Source organism: Porites lutea, chromosome 1 (assembly GCF_958299795.1).
Source record: "Porites lutea chromosome 1, jaPorLute2.1, whole genome shotgun sequence".
NCBI classification, from domain to species: domain Eukaryota; kingdom Metazoa; phylum Cnidaria; class Anthozoa; order Scleractinia; family Poritidae; genus Porites; species Porites lutea.
In genome coordinates this window covers 56,778,981-56,794,703 of record NC_133201.1, presented here as the reverse complement: position 1 = coordinate 56,794,703, position 15,723 = coordinate 56,778,981, and the positions used below count along the sequence as shown (strand labels likewise).

Here is a 15,723-nt window from a genome sequence, read left to right as displayed (position 1 = left end):
ACAAAGTTGTTTTCTTTCATAACTTAATTTATAAGGCGGCAATTTTTGGCGAAAACTTGAGCAATGTGTTACCAGACGCCCCACCCCCTCAAAGGGAGCTTAAGCAACAATGACGGTGACGCCAACGAGAACAGCAAAACAGCAAAACAGCAATGGGTTTATTACGCAAAACAACAACTCTGCACGTGCATCATTCCTTTTTGTACATTTCTTTGCCGTCACTGCCTAACTTCACCCATTGTGGAGGACGTGAACACGAGGCCGTGACAACGACTTTGCTTTTCTTTTCCTGAACTTTGTTACACTCAATTTAGAATTCAACTTCAGAAAAAATTGCCAGAATTTGACGAATTTAACGAGATGGAATACAGGGGCACCCAACGTCAATTTTTGGAAAATATCTGTTCGGAAGACGATTTGAGATCTAGAATTTTCAAACATTTGTCGTAAAATTTCTTGCTTGCCTGCCTCCCCTAGGATTTCGAACATATAAAAAATGGTATAATTGCCCATTTTTTAACGGATTTTTACCCTAAAAAGGTCACCTAGAATTTTCGGGAACGTTTTTTCTGGCTGAAATTTTCGAAAAGGTTATATTTCGAATGTTACGCAACAATGTCGTTGCTCCCGATGCTCATACTTCGAGCTTAGGCTCACCTATGGTTACGATGATGACGTCACGAGCGTGACTAGTCTGCGTGGCAGGCGTCAGGTTACGAGCGTGATGAAATCTAATTTGACATCATGGGGTAGTTGCATAACTTAGTAAAGCTGTAAAAATTAACGCCAGGAATCATATAGTATAGCAGTTACTTTCTTCCGTACTGGCAACTTGTTTTGGGACGAATCAGAAAATTTATCAAGAATGTCTCAACCAGCCAAGGTAAAAAGAGCTGTATGAAATTTAGCCGGCAATATACGGTAATATCGTAAAATGAATCCCATGCAATCAGAGGCGCCCAACGTCAATTTTTTGGAAAATATCTGTTCGGAAGACGATTTGAGATCTAGAATTTTCGGAACATTTATTGTAATATTTCTTGCTTGCCTGCCTCTCCTAGGATTTTCGAACATCTAAAAAATGGTATAAGTGCCCATTTTTAACGGATTTTTACCCTAAAAAGGTCACCTAGAATTTTCGGAAGTCTTTTTTCTGGCTGAAATTTTCGAACGGTAAGTTTTAATCCCTATAATTTTCGGATCACTACGCTTTCAGCTAGGAAATTCCAACACATGAACAATTTTTCGGGGATAAAAATATGCCTATATCTACCGTTTAAATACTAAAATGCGTTGAACAATACAGGTTAGAGTGGTTTTGAACTATATTCTCGTTGGGTGCCCCTAAATAATTAATAGCACACCCTTTAAACTTATCTACAGGCCTGCGATATGAATACAATACCGTACGACTCAACTTAAAACTGATGATGCCATCAAATAACATTTCCGCTCAATATTTCCTACTCAAAACAGTTTGAAGCTGGCACGTTCATGGGAAGTTATCAGAGGCACCAAACTGGCGACATTTTTTCTGAAAATAACTGTTCGAACAGAGCAAATATGGCAAGGAGCAATTATTGCCTAGAAATTTCTAAAGTTCGAGAAAGGCTAAAAATTTCTGGCCCATTCCAGTCGTCTGAGATACTTGGACTTTTTCTACTTGCTTTCCTACGACTGATTATTACCAAAATATCGCGATCATTGTTAAAAAAAGGCCACCTGAAAGTTTCGGTATGAAGACTAAACGTCCCTAGAATTTTTTTCATTAAGGTACGGCTACTCCATGACCCTCGAACTTTCGACCCGACCCATCAGAGTAGCTAACAGTTTCAATTCGGATTACACGAAAAAGCTACCTAAGACTTTCGTGATGACCAAAGTTCCCTTAAGACATCCGGACAGATGAATAATTTTTAGGGCAGCTCCAAATTAACCAAACAGTCTTCTAACGTATAGAAAAAACAATCTGAGACACTAATGACGCACTTGGAACGTCCGGTCGTTGGGTGCCCCTGAGATAGTTTCTTTATTAAAAATAATAACGGAATTAAAATAACTGCAAAAACCGTGGACGAAGATCCTGCTGGTTATAAACGTTGGATCTCAAAAGAAATCTAATCAGCCAAATATTAAGAACCAAAAACGACACGTCCAAAGACTACTGCAAAGCTGATCAGAACAACGTGTATTGTTTTTTCGTAACAATATTTCGGCTGGCCATACCAGCCTTCTTCAGGTTTACAGGTGTTGGGAAACATATAGCGCGTTACGCAACACAACGTGCCTTACCCTAAACATAGTAATGGAAACCTTGATCGCGTGTATTTTTAAAGAGATAAGGAATGTATTAAGTTGACAAGTTAATTGCTTTTGAATGTTACGTGCGTGATGTGATAAGAATATGACACATAGATATCTTATAACAAAAATGCCAAGACTGTGTATAAGAAAAGAGAGTTGTTATGATTAGGCAGAATGAATTAATGAATGTACGGTGTAGTGAACGAGGATCGTTGCTGGGAATAAAGATATACAGTCCAAGTTCCGAGTGTTTGATTGAGTGTGTGGATATTCCCAAACAACAGGTGTTACTGAATTTATGATAGGAATCACAATATTATATAGATGGAGAAAGTCGAAATGAAAATTGTTTAAAAGGGAGAGGCGGAAATGACGTACAACACAAGGAAAAATGGAAAAGAAAAAATAATACCCTTAATGACATGAACCTTTTAAAAAACGCAGTTTTTTCTGCCCATAAAGTCCCCCTTTGTTAACCAACTCTACGAATTTGAAATCCCTCCAAAAAAGAAATAGCGTTGGAAAATTTCTTTATCTGTGGTATATTCTCGGAATCAAGGCAATTCTCTGAAGTAGTTCTGATCTCAATTCTTGCAGATAATCGAGGAGCTTTCGGCCGAAAGCACAAGTCAGAAACATGATGAATGTCTACCAACAGGTAACAGATCGACCAAAAAAGTATAAGACGTTCTTTGGCAAAAACATTATAACATCATATTCCCCAAAATGTCGAGCAATCTTTCCCTATATTAAACTAGCTATAGCTAAAAAATTAGCCGGGTAGAAACAAGCTACTTGCCAGGTACCAGGGACAGTCCAGAGCTTTTCCACTTTTAGAAATATGTGAAACAATAGTGTGACGTCACACGATGGGGGGTCAGATATATCCTCGAGCGGATTCGAATTGGCGAGGAAATCTGTTGTGTTTCGCGTTTTTCCAGCGGTCTTTGCTCGCCTTTTAGTAATACAATAACGAAGAGGAACTGGTAGAAGACTTGTGCATAAGATGACGAACAATAGAATTGAAATGATAGCGGAAGCGAGATTTATCTTTTGATGTACGTGTCAATTTTGCCTGTTATTTCGATCAATGAATCGTCTTTACTTACGAATTCCTCTCGTGAAAAATTTTTCCAGGTCTTGAAATAATCCTCTGGACATTGTCGAGGTATTTTAGTTGTTTCATGTGAACGTGGAGATGGGCCGCACTTCTGGTAGACGGGCCGCGAGATTTCATTGAGAAACAATCGTCTGTGGCAAAATGACCGCCTTCTGGGTAGTTGAACCTATTTTGGACGATATCAAGCGTTTTTTCCCGGCGTTGTCCACCGAATAAGCACTTTACTACAACTGCCAGCAGAAATAGGAGATCGATATGGGTTTCTGGCTATTGTCGTTATTGACCTTTTGTATGTTATTCGTGGGGTTATTTTACTCACTGCGGTGAAAAAAATAAGCTGAAGGCGTCGGTAGTGCGGTAGACCAGCTGCACGTCTTTTACCTCATGTTAAAACACCATTTGTTCAATTCTTTTCTTTCAAGCGGGTAAATTATGCTGTGGAGGATTCTTAAATTTGACTGAGCAAGTATTTAGTTTTTTTCCAATTGTCTCATATTGAGTAGTCTGCTACACAGCCGTTTTTAGTGTCGTCACGCAACGCTCCTCCCCACTAACGTTAGTGGGGAGGAGTGTTGCGTGACGACTCTAAAAACGGCTGTGTAAAAGACTACATATTGAGAGGTCATGAACTGGGTTTCACGCATATTGATTTCCTGTGGTGTTTGTGTGACCTCTGATGCAGAGTTTCAGCATTTTCTTTGACCTCTTTCAACTTTAAAGCGTTCTAGCTTTTTAATGGGGTTTAATAACGTTCATTGCTGCGAAGCCAGGCTTTGTTGCAGACTAATTCAGGTCGCGTACGTGACCAGCCTGGGTTGCTGGTCCCCGAAGCCAGCTTCACTGTATACAGCTATTTCGAAAAAGGTTGTCGGAAAAAGTGCACGCGACAATCCCGAAGGGTATTGTGGGTGGTTTTGAGTGTTCTGTTCTTCAAAGAAATTTGAAAGAATGGCACGGGAGGCCACGGACATATGTTTGCGATCCGAGTGCTAAAGGAAAGCGACAAAAGTCAGGAGCCCATTGATGGGCTCCTGCAAAAGTATGATCTACAGCTACAGTCGTCAGAAAGAGTGTATTGATCATATCCCATATTACCTTTCGGGATTGTCGCGTGCACACTTTCTCGAAATAGATGTATCACCGCATTTGCCTCGATTTCAAGTTTGTCCCTCGAGATCGAGGCTATTTTGTTTGCAGTCAATCGCTTAATCGGATTCCTAAAGAAAACCTAAAGAATACACGAGGAAAACTTAGGGCCGGGGAGATACCCTGTTTCGTATAGAAAGCCACGTTTTTGCAAGCGAAGAGTATGAATTAATGCAATTGAAGGTAAAAAAATCCCGTGAATTGAAGCAATACGTTTCTCAGAATATTTCAAGCAATTCCTGGAACTCTACGGTAAATGAAGTCGGTGTTTTGGCTAAATTTGCATTCAGCCAGGCTTTGTTGTGATTTATTTATTGATAAATTGCTTTAATTATTAAGAGCGTTTCTGGAAAGGGTGACAAGGTTTGTTCTCCTTTGGTAGTAAAACGTTTTATAGACGACGGAAGCAAAGATTGAAAATGATTTGATACACTCGCGAAGCGTTATGAACCAGTTTAATATTGAACTCAATTGCTGATGGAAATTCACTCTTTCACTCACTCCATCGCTCGCGTGCTCCTAATCTTTATAGCGTGGACAGCTTTTAGTAACACCACACAATACGCAAAAAAGAAGAAGAACTGAAAGAAAGAACAAAGTAGGGACCTTCACGACGGTATTCGCGATGGGAGTACCCATCCAGATCGTAACCCCGCCCGACAGGGCTTATAAACTTGAGGGGCGCCACTAAAAACACCAGTTTCGCGAGGGTTATTGCGTGATTTATTCTCACTGACTTTTATACAATGTAGCTTGATACAAACACTTTTTTTGGTTCAAATTTCGGTTTCTATTGATCGCCTTCGGGTCGTGTTGCGTTACATGCACAGTTACTGAGATACTCGACCGTCATGCTCCAGTTAAAACCTTTAAAGCACGCTGTAAGCCAAACCCATGCGTAACCGACAACATCCGCGGATTGATGAAGACCAGGGATGATTGGCGTAAAAAAGCAAAGAAAACAAATGACCCGCTATCCTGGACTGCCTACAGATATTTCAGACAGGAAGTAAAGAGGGAAATTAGAATTGCTGAACGAGATTTTGTTGCTGAACAAATCCAAAGGAACCCAAATAACACCAATAATATCTGGAAAGCAATCCGCCAGTGTGTCCCCAATAAATCTACATCTCAGCGAACATTTAGTAAGAGCGTCAAATCTGTTGCAGACGAATTTAACCAGTTCTTCGTATCTGTTGGTCAGAGCACTGTTGACAAAATTACGTCCCTAGCTAATGAATGCAACTTAACACTTAATCAGAATTATTTCGTGCCGAGACAATACGCTTCCTCTGACCAGTTCACACTTAGTACCGTTGATTATAAACAAGTAGAGCGTATAATAGCAGCGATACCTTCAAACAAGGCCCCCGGGATAGATAAAATTCCGATCCGTGTCATCAAAGACTGTCTTAATCCAATTGTTCACCCAATAACGTCTATCGTTAATGCATCCTTTCAAAACTGTGTTTTTCCATCAAAATGGAAAACTGCCGAGGTTACACCCATCCTAAAGGAGGGCGACCATGAACAGGCAAACAACAATAGACCCATCTCACTTCTACCAGTTTTATCGAAGGTTTGCGAAAGGGTAGTACATAATCAACTCACCTCGTATCTGCAATCAAATGACACCCTATCAAAGAGTCAAAGCGGTAACAAGAGATGGCACTCTTGTGAAACATCTGTCATTGAAACAACAGACACAATTCTTAACGCCATCGATAAAAAGAAGTTAACGGCAGTTGTACTATTAGATATGAGCAAAGCCTTTGATAGTGTCAATCATGACACGTTAATTTTAAAATTGCAAGATGTCGGAATTTCCAGTGACACTCTCCAATGGTTTCGTAGTTACCTAAGCAACAGGTCACAAGTAGTACGAATCTATTCAACGCTATCTGAGCCTTTGTCTGTGACCAGTGGCGTTCCTCAAGGAAGCATCTTGGGCCCACTTCTTTTTAGCATATATACGAACGATCTTCCATTGATCCCACAGAAATGCAGCACCCAGAGTTATGTAGATGATACGAAACTCATTACTTCCTTCGAGCTTAAAGCCAACCTGGATGCAATTGCTGATTTGGAAGACGACCTGTTTAAAATAGGAGAATGGTGTTCCAACAATCAATTGTTACTAAACCCTGGCAAAACCAAGTTGATGATATTTGGCAGCAGGCAGATGCGTGCAAAATTCCAATTTCGTTACCTTTCCTTTATGGGTAAGGACATTGTCCCTACAGACACCGCCAAAGACCTTGGTGTGACTTTGGATTCTAATTTAACTTACGATGAACATATAATTAAAACCGCTTCCTCGTGCATGTCCCGCCTTGGCCAGATAAACCGTGTCAAGCATGTCTTCGACAAACGTACGCTTTTGATGATTATTAATTCCTTAGTTTTTAGCAGGTTATTTTATTGCTCCAATGTTTGGTCAAATACCTCAAAATGTAATGTCAACAAGTTACAGGCAGTGCAGAACTTCGCATGCCGCATTGTTAGCGGCGCGCGTAAATTTGACCATGTTACACCAATTCGCAAGGAGCTAAATTGGCTTTCAGTTCCCAGTCAGCTTTATTACCGGAACGCTACAATGGCTTTTAAATGTATGACCGGTCAAGCCCCTGAATACCTTACATCAAAATTCATAAAGCGAGCAGAGGTTAGCCGACGTTGCACCAGAAATTCACAGCTTTTACAAATTCCCTTTTTTAGAACAGCTGCCGGCCAGAGAACATTTTTCTATAGAACTGTGAACTTATGGAACTCCTTAGACAATTCCTTTAAACTGTGTAACTCGATTGATGTTTTTAAAACTCGTTTACGTACTAAATTACTTAAAGAATTGTAATTTTATATATATTTTAAAACATTTCTTAATTGTAAATAGGATCATGTATTGTCTTTGAAAAGCCCCTTGGGAAAGTCAATAAAGTATGTATGTATGTATGTATAGTTATTTAACAGTGAAATATCAACAATAGAAATAAACTGCAACTGATTCAAATTAATTGAAATGCAATGTTTTACTCGCAGCACTTCACTTTCCATTGGAAATTACTAGCATAAAGGTTTTAGTTTCGTTAGATTTCTCCGAAATTCCTGGATCGGAATAATTACATGTTTTTTTTGTCTGTGTATGTGATAAAATCTCTGCTAAAGTTTGTGACGCTGGACCCACAGTAAATCTTCAAAGGGCTTCGCCGCGACCGAAATCATCTCTAAAGGATATCAAAATTATATTCCTTTTTCTGCAAATAGTTCATCCCTACCAGTAAAAAATATGATTAGACTTTTGCCTTTTCACAAAGTTTGCTTTCCTAAACTAAACCATGTGATCACTTCCTGGCTACCTAGGCCAGGGTGCACTGAGGGTGAAATAACTCCGCGTGGACAGAACGGAAAGAAGCTCCGGAGATCGGCGCGCTCTATCGCTATTTACCCCATCCAAACAGATATTAATCGATATTAACGTTTCATCCCAGCGAGAAATGAAAGGTTTATAATCTCCTTTCATATCTCAATATTTTCATCGCGTATGCTTGACTACTCTCGACTCTTGTATTCATGAAAACAATTCTCGAGTCGCGTGACTCCAAATTTGCTCCTTTTGGTTCGCTGATCAAAACATTTCCAAAAGTGGAAAAGCTGTGGACTGGGTGAGGCTAAATTATCACTGGGTAGACTGAATCAACTATTACCACTGGCTGGAGTTTCACTGGGTGTGTTACAGAGGGGAGTTAATGGGGATGGACAGACACCTAGTCAGAGCAATCTCCTGAACGTATCGAGTCTTAGTGACTGATTAGTGACAAACTATTCATTAACAAAATCTTTGTTCTTGTCAGAACCCGTATCATGCATATGGCCCGCCGGAAATCAGTCCACTTCATATCCAGTTGCTTTTGCGATGGTCGAAAAGGCAAGCAAGTCAGGATGCTGGATAAAATCAGGAACAAGAGCTACATTCAACTTTCCGGAATCTTGACTACATACAGTAATTAAAGAACCGGGAATAGCGTAAAAAAGTATAAAACACTTTCTCTGATTTGAAGATGACAAGAGTAAACAGCTAAGGCTTGGAATAAAGAAAAAGTAATTCGTTCAAGTTATTCCAGTTGATTTTAGCTTGTTAGTTGATATACCGATTACCTCAGATATAACACAAAGATCTTTGCCAAGCGGTAATTCAGCCTCAAGAAACGCCTTTGAACAGGTGCCTAACTTGTAAAAACATCTTATCGTTGAAATGTACTTTTGATACTAGAATCAAGAGAGACAACAGAGGGCTTGTTGACAGCTACACAGGCTGCTAGCAGGCTTCCATTTATCTGCAAAGTTTAAATAGGTCTAACTTCTATTGAACGCCCCTGTATTAAACGATCACATATTCTCGGAAATTGTCTCCTTCCCTCCGCATTCCACATCCCTTTCCCACTCCTCCGGGGTGGGCTTTATTTACTGTAAAAAAATGACCGTTAGATTTCCTAATTCGCCAATCTTTTACTGTACTTCATCAGGAGCCGATTACTTAAGTAATCGGCTCCTGACTTCATTTCTATTGAACGGCCGCCTTTTTTATAACAGTGCGTTGTTTTGACGCGAGAGCCGAAGTGATCCATATCTTGGTCCACTTTCTGCAAACAGAAAAAAAAAACGAACATGCATATGCAGTCGAACCTCCACTTTTTTGGTCCCAGCAGACAGTCCATTGACTCTTGTATAATCCTCTCTACAATGGCCACCTGAAAGGCAATGGCCACTATTATTTCAAGCGTGTCCCCAACTGCCAAACTAACCTCTCAACAACGGCCAGTTTTTTCAGCGGCTTATGAACAAGTCAAGAATGGTCATGAAATTTGTTTCGGAAGGCGTGTTGATGATTTATCGTGGCAGTCGTATTTAGATTGTGTCATTTATTCTGCTGCAGTAAGCATGAATTGTCTACGACACTTATAGCGAATGTTGTTAACTTCTCTATATATTTTATATGATTAGATCACCATTATGGGACACAGTAAGCATGAATTTAGCACAATAAACATGTTGTACACCCCCCTCCCCCCACCCTCACCCAAAAAAATATGTCATATTAGTAAAATCCAAATAGTGGTCTATTATCAATGCTGCGTTCTGATTGGTTCTAGTAGCGTAAAGCGCGGGATTTTTGGCGGCAAAAAAGGATTAAAGTCTCCAGCTAAATTTTTTTTATTCTCGATTTTTTTGACCAACTAGTTGAGTTTTGCTAAAACAATTATTCCTCTCGCCCTCATGGCTCATGCCTTCGGGCTCATGGGCTATTGACTCAGAGCCCATTCGGGCTCGAGCAATAATTGTTAATTACACCCCTACCTCCCCATAACGGCTGTCTCTCCACACCGCCACTTTCTTCTGTCCACAAGGTGGCGGTTGTGGAAAGGTTCGACTGTATAAATACCGAGATATACTCACTGGATAGCAATGACGTAAATGTTCATACGCACACGAGGTCTAGCCAATCAGAGGAGAGAACGATGCTTTTCACACGTGACAAAACGATACGTCCAATCATAATCGTGAACGATGTTTTTTTACGTGTAAGACTTAATAAACTAGAGTTTTTCTCGAAGAAGACTGAAAAACATCGCGGAAATTGGATTGGAACAGTTTTGTATATTTCACTATTCATCAAGAAAATTTAAGAGAGCGGGCGAAACAACAACGAAAGGGAAAAAAAATAAAACGAGACGTAAGCTCGTACATGTACTTGATGTACTTGTACTTTTTATCGTAGCTAAGCTAAAGCTATATGCTTCTGTTTATGTTCAAACCGGTCATTTTACTCAAAATCTTTCATTTTTGTTTGTACATTCCGAAAAAAAGTAAATATCTCTTGTAATTCCTGGATTACTTCATATCCTTACCCTTATTATAATTTTACCGAGCGTTTTTAATACTACTAATACTTCGTTTTCTTTGTCATTTCGCGGTGTGTAGCGGCATACTGTTGGAATTTTAAGATTTTGATAAGATTTGAAAAAAAAGGCCGGCAAAATGATGAATGTCTCAATATGTATACAATTAACACAATACCACATAGAAAGTGCTTCTCATACGCATTCGTTGTTTTTGCATCAGAAATCAGAAATTCAGCCTCAAAGTGCCAATTCAGCCCTGCAGGCCGAAGTCTGATTTAAAGTTGTAAACACCGTTTTGCGACATTATCATCTGGCAGGTTTTGTTTTTAAAATATTAATATCTATGGTTAAGTTCAAAAATAATCTTTTGAGTTCATTTCTGGCAGCAACGTTTGGGCATTGTTTGTTTACTCCTAATGACTGTTTACAAAGGAAAATATGCGTTTTTTCAATAATATCTTTTTCCCAGTGGGTAAAATCATCTTTGTCATAGATTCCCCATACCTCTGAACCATGGAGAAGAATGGGTAGAAAAAGTGAATTGTAAAGTTTATTTGTGATATCTGGTGGTATTTTTGAGAAGTCTAGATAACGACAAGCAGCAAAGAAGGATCGCCTTACCTTATCTTTTAAATTTGATTTACAAACTTCGAAAATTTCGATTGGATGAAAAACTGATTTCAAGATAAGTGTAATAGATATAGTAGACAGCTTAGATGGGATCTATTTGGTAGAACTATGGGATCCGTGTCTCCTTGGTCAAGTAGAAAGGGGATTTCATTAAGGTATAAAATAAATAGCATGGAAGAAAGGATACAGCCTTGCCTGGCACCTTTGCAATGATCAAAGAATTTTGTTCTTTGATCAGAAACTTTTATTGAGCATTTACAAGTGGATACATTTTTTTCCGCTTTCAGTGCTTCGAGATTATCTCACTTCATATGAATCTGCACAGCCCCGGCATGATACTCACACCTAAACCACGAGAGTTGGCAAGTAAAGACGTGTATTTTCCATGCATACTCCTGTTAAGGCCCTGGTCAATGAGCAAAAATCAGTTGAATTTGGCTCATGTGTAGTATGGCGCTTAACCCCGGCCAGAAGTATGGCCTTATAGGCTTACGCTTCTGCCTGTGCCTGTAAATAAAACTTGTGATTGTCTTGAGCGTTGAAGAAGCAAGCGTATAATGAATTTAAAAAACACACGCACACAATAACAACAACAACAACAGCAACAGCCAAAGAAAACGAAGTCGTGTTCTTTCATAACTTAATTTATAAGGCGGCAATTTTTGGCGAAAAGCAATGTGTTACCGGACGCCCCATCCCCTCAAAGGGAGCTTAAGCAACGATGACGGTGACGCCAACGAGAACGGCAAAACAGCAAAACAGTAATAGGTTTAGATTGGCAAAACAACAACTCTGCACGTGCATCACGCCTTTTTGTACATTTCTTTGCCGTCACTGCCTAATTTCACCTACTATGGAGGACGTGAACCCTCTCGTTTTCCTGAACTTCGTTACAATCATTTAGAATTCAACCCCAGAATAATTGCCAGAATTTGACGAATTGACTCCGAGACGCTCTTAAGGAATGGTAAACGGTAATAGTAAAAAACCGCTTTTGAGGCAAAAGGAAGACAACATATCACAGGTAAGGTAATTCAACGTTGAACTTTGATTTATACTTAGCTATATATTGCTATAGGTGAAGCAAACGGTAAATCCACCGAATCCAGTACATTCAGCTGTACATTTACTGTAAAATAACAATCAGCTACACAGTCACGCAGATTGTGTGGGACCCCGTGGTGTTAAGACGAGGACCGTCACGAGCGTCATGAAATTTAGTGGTCTCATGACTTAGTTAAGCTATAAAAATTAACGCCAGGAATTAGTATAGTATAGCAGTTACTTTCTTCATACTGGCAACTTGTTTTGGGAAGAAATCAAAACACTTATCAAGAATGTCTCAACCAGCCAAGGTAAAAAGAGCTGTATGAAATTTAGCAACATACGGTAATATCGTAAAATGAATCCCATGTTATGATTAGCTCCTTTGAGAGAAAATCAAGAATGCAAAAATTTACTCACCACTGCTTTAAAGATCGAACCTTTTTTCACGCCGTAAAAATGAATTATCCCGTATACTGAAAAACCGTTAGGATGATAAAAGTTAGGTAGCAAACAGCTGATTATTACCAAAATATCGCGATTATTTTTTTTAAAAAAAGGTCGCCTGAAAATTTCGGTATGAAGATTAAACGTCCCTCGAATTTTTTCATGAAAGTACGGCTACTCCATGACCTCAAACTTTCGACCCGACCCATTAGAGTAGCCAACAGTTTCAATTCGGATTACACGAAAAAGCTACCTAAGACTTTCGTGACGACCAAATTTCCCCCTAAGACATACGGACAGATAAATAGGTTTTAGAGCAGCTCCACATTATAAACCAACAAACTTCTAATGCATACAAAAATAGGTGAGACACTTCTGACGTACTTGGAACGTTCGGTCGTTGGGTGCCCGTGAGATATTTTCTTTAAATGCAACGGGGGCACCCAACGACCAAATGTTTCCAAATATGCAACATTACAAGGAACCTTAAAACGCAGTTTTTCTGCCGATAAAGTCCCTCTTTGTGAACCAACTCTACGAATTTGAAATCCCTCGAAAAAAGGTACAGAATCAAGGTTATTCTCTGAATTAGTTCTGATCTCAATTCTTGCAGATGATCAAGGAGCTTTCGGCTGAAAGCACAAATCAGAAACACGATGAATATCTACCAAAAGGTAACAGATACCAACAGAGAATAAGAAGTTCTTTGCCACAAAAATTATAGCACCATATTCCCCAAATTGTCGAGCAATCTTTCCCTATATTGAATAAATGCAATATGTGAAAAATTCATATATTTGATCTCGCAAATTAAGTTTTAGTAAGTGAAAGATTATCGCATTTAATTTATGTAAGCAACGTAGCAGTCACGTGATGGGTAAAGAAGGCCTGAAAAAAGAGAAGAAAGGTGTTAGTAAAACGCGGGGTCGGGGTGTTTTTTTTGTTTTAAAGAATGCTGTTTTAAGGTTAGGGTTAAGGTTAGGCTTAGGATCAATGTTAACCCTAAACATAAAACAGCATTCTTTAAAAGAGAGATAGACCCCGACCCCAGCCCCTCGTTTTACTGACACCCGACAAAAAAAAGACGTAGAATTCGAACCCTTGACCTCTGCTATATTGGCGCAGTTTTCTTACCTTTCTTTTTGTAGCCTGCGTTTTATTTTGGTGCGTTTTCTTTTTTGTGGTTCGTTAAGTAAGTAAAAGATACAGCCGCGCGAAAGCTCGAACCGAGGACGAAAATGAAAACGATGGGGGAGGGGGCGAGGTTGTTTTCTCTCTCCTCCTCACCCCTTTCCCCATCGTTTCTCCATTGACCTAGCTCGCGGGTGTCTCTCGAACACACAGAAAAACATCCCAAAAAACCGCCAGCTATTTAGGGTAGAGCCAGGGGTTGAGCCAGGGCGTCATAGCTCTGAGCTATCAATCCAGCAGGGAGCTGGGGGGTCACTTTAAGTTCATAATATATCCGTAGAAGATAAAGATGTGAACGTGAATGATTCTATACAACCTGTGATTTAACTTTTCCAGAGGCCACAGTAAATATAAAATTGTATTAATTCAAATCATCGAGCCCACCAGGTCAAACTAAGGAAACTGTCGCAGGGTTTTACCTAGAGTCTTTCAGTCATACCTGCTTTTTTTATCATCGATCTCTGTAAGATAATCCGAAATATGGGATGACGAAACATAATGTAGGGTTTTTACTGGGTTATGCAATGGGAATCTACCTTCAACTCCACTCGGGGTATTTGTGGAAATAAAAAGGATTTAGTAGAACTTATGGAGTGTGGATTAGTTGACACCCCTCTGTAACAGACCCAGTGGAATCTATATCTTCACCCGGTTCTCGGAGAAAACGTCACCGTGTTGGCTTATTTCCCAATGAGTTTTTCTTCTTAGTTGTAAACTACCGGTATGAAACTTTTGAAAACCTGTACATATTACTCTGGCGAGAAGAACTAAAAGATATACACTTTTTGATTACCTTTTCCCTCCGATTTTTTTCGTCCATGCTAATAAATGTTTTATACTTTTGCTTCGTCAAAACAATATGAACAAGAAAATACACTGGTTTTGTAGAAGTCGCAATTGAAAGTGACTGGGGAAGCAAAAAATTAGCCGGGTAGAAACAAGCTACTTGCCAGGAATTATCACTGGGTAGACTGAATCAAGCCACTGGGTAGAGCTACACTGGGTTTGTTACAGAGGGGAGTTAATGGGGATGGACAGACACCTAGAGCAATCTCCTGAACATATCCGGTCTTAGTGACTCATTAGTGACAAACTATTCATTAACAGTATCTTTGTTCTTGTCAGAACCCGTATCATGCATATGGCCTGCTGGGAGTCAGTCCACTTCATATCCAGTTGCTTTTGCGATGGTCGAAAAGGCAAGCAAGTCAGGATGCTGGCTAAAATCAGGAACAAAAACGACATTCCACCATGGTGACGCTTGACTACATACAGTAATTAAGAACCGGATATAGCGTAGAAAAGTTTTAAACACTTTCTCTGATTTGAAAATGTCGAATGTAAACAGCCTAAGGTTTGAAATAAAGAAAACGTAATTCGTTCAAGCCATTCCAGTTGATCTTAGCTTGTTAGTTGATATAACGATTACCTCAGGTATGACCCAAAGATCTTTGCCAACAGAGAGACAACAGAGAGCCTGTTGACAGCGAGACAGACTGCTAGCAGGTGTCCATTTTTCTGCAAAGTTTAAATAAGTCTAACTTGTATCTGCTCCGACGAGGGCTATATTTACGGTAAAAAAAATGACCATTAGATTTCCTAATTCGCCAATCTTGTACTGTATTTCAGTTCTATTGAACGGTCACCATTTTGTATAACAGTGCGTTTTTGTGGGTGTGCGTTTGTGTGTTTGCAGAAAGTAGACCAAGATATGCCTGGATCATTTACTCTCGTGTCAAAACAACGCACTGTTATATAAAAAGGTCACCGTACAATAGAAATGAAATACAGTAAAAGATTCGCGAATTAACGGTCATTATTTTTACAGCAAATATAGTCTTTTGTGTTGTGGCATGGGTATTGTGGGAAGGGCCGATCGGGAAAGCTACTGCAAAATTTCCCGCGTAAGAGACGTATTGCACGTGCCACGTGACAAGTTTC

The 15,723-nt window shown here is 39.6% G+C and overlaps 2 long non-coding RNA genes across 2 annotated transcripts; both read left to right on the top strand.

Annotated features, from left to right (window-relative positions):
- The first annotated feature begins 741 nt into the window (after positions 1 to 741).
- Positions 742 to 8,681, top strand: LOC140922858 (uncharacterized). The gene is made up of 3 exons (XR_012164113.1): positions 742 to 883; positions 2,902 to 2,962; positions 8,422 to 8,681. It is a non-coding gene; the product is annotated as an uncharacterized lncRNA (long non-coding RNA).
- A 3,628-nt stretch (positions 8,682 to 12,309) lies between these two features.
- On the top strand, positions 12,310 to 15,171 carry LOC140940249 (uncharacterized). The gene is made up of 3 exons (XR_012166332.1): positions 12,310 to 12,455; positions 13,205 to 13,265; positions 14,908 to 15,171. It is a non-coding gene; the product is annotated as an uncharacterized lncRNA (long non-coding RNA).
- Positions 15,172 to 15,723: the final 552 nt, after the last annotated feature.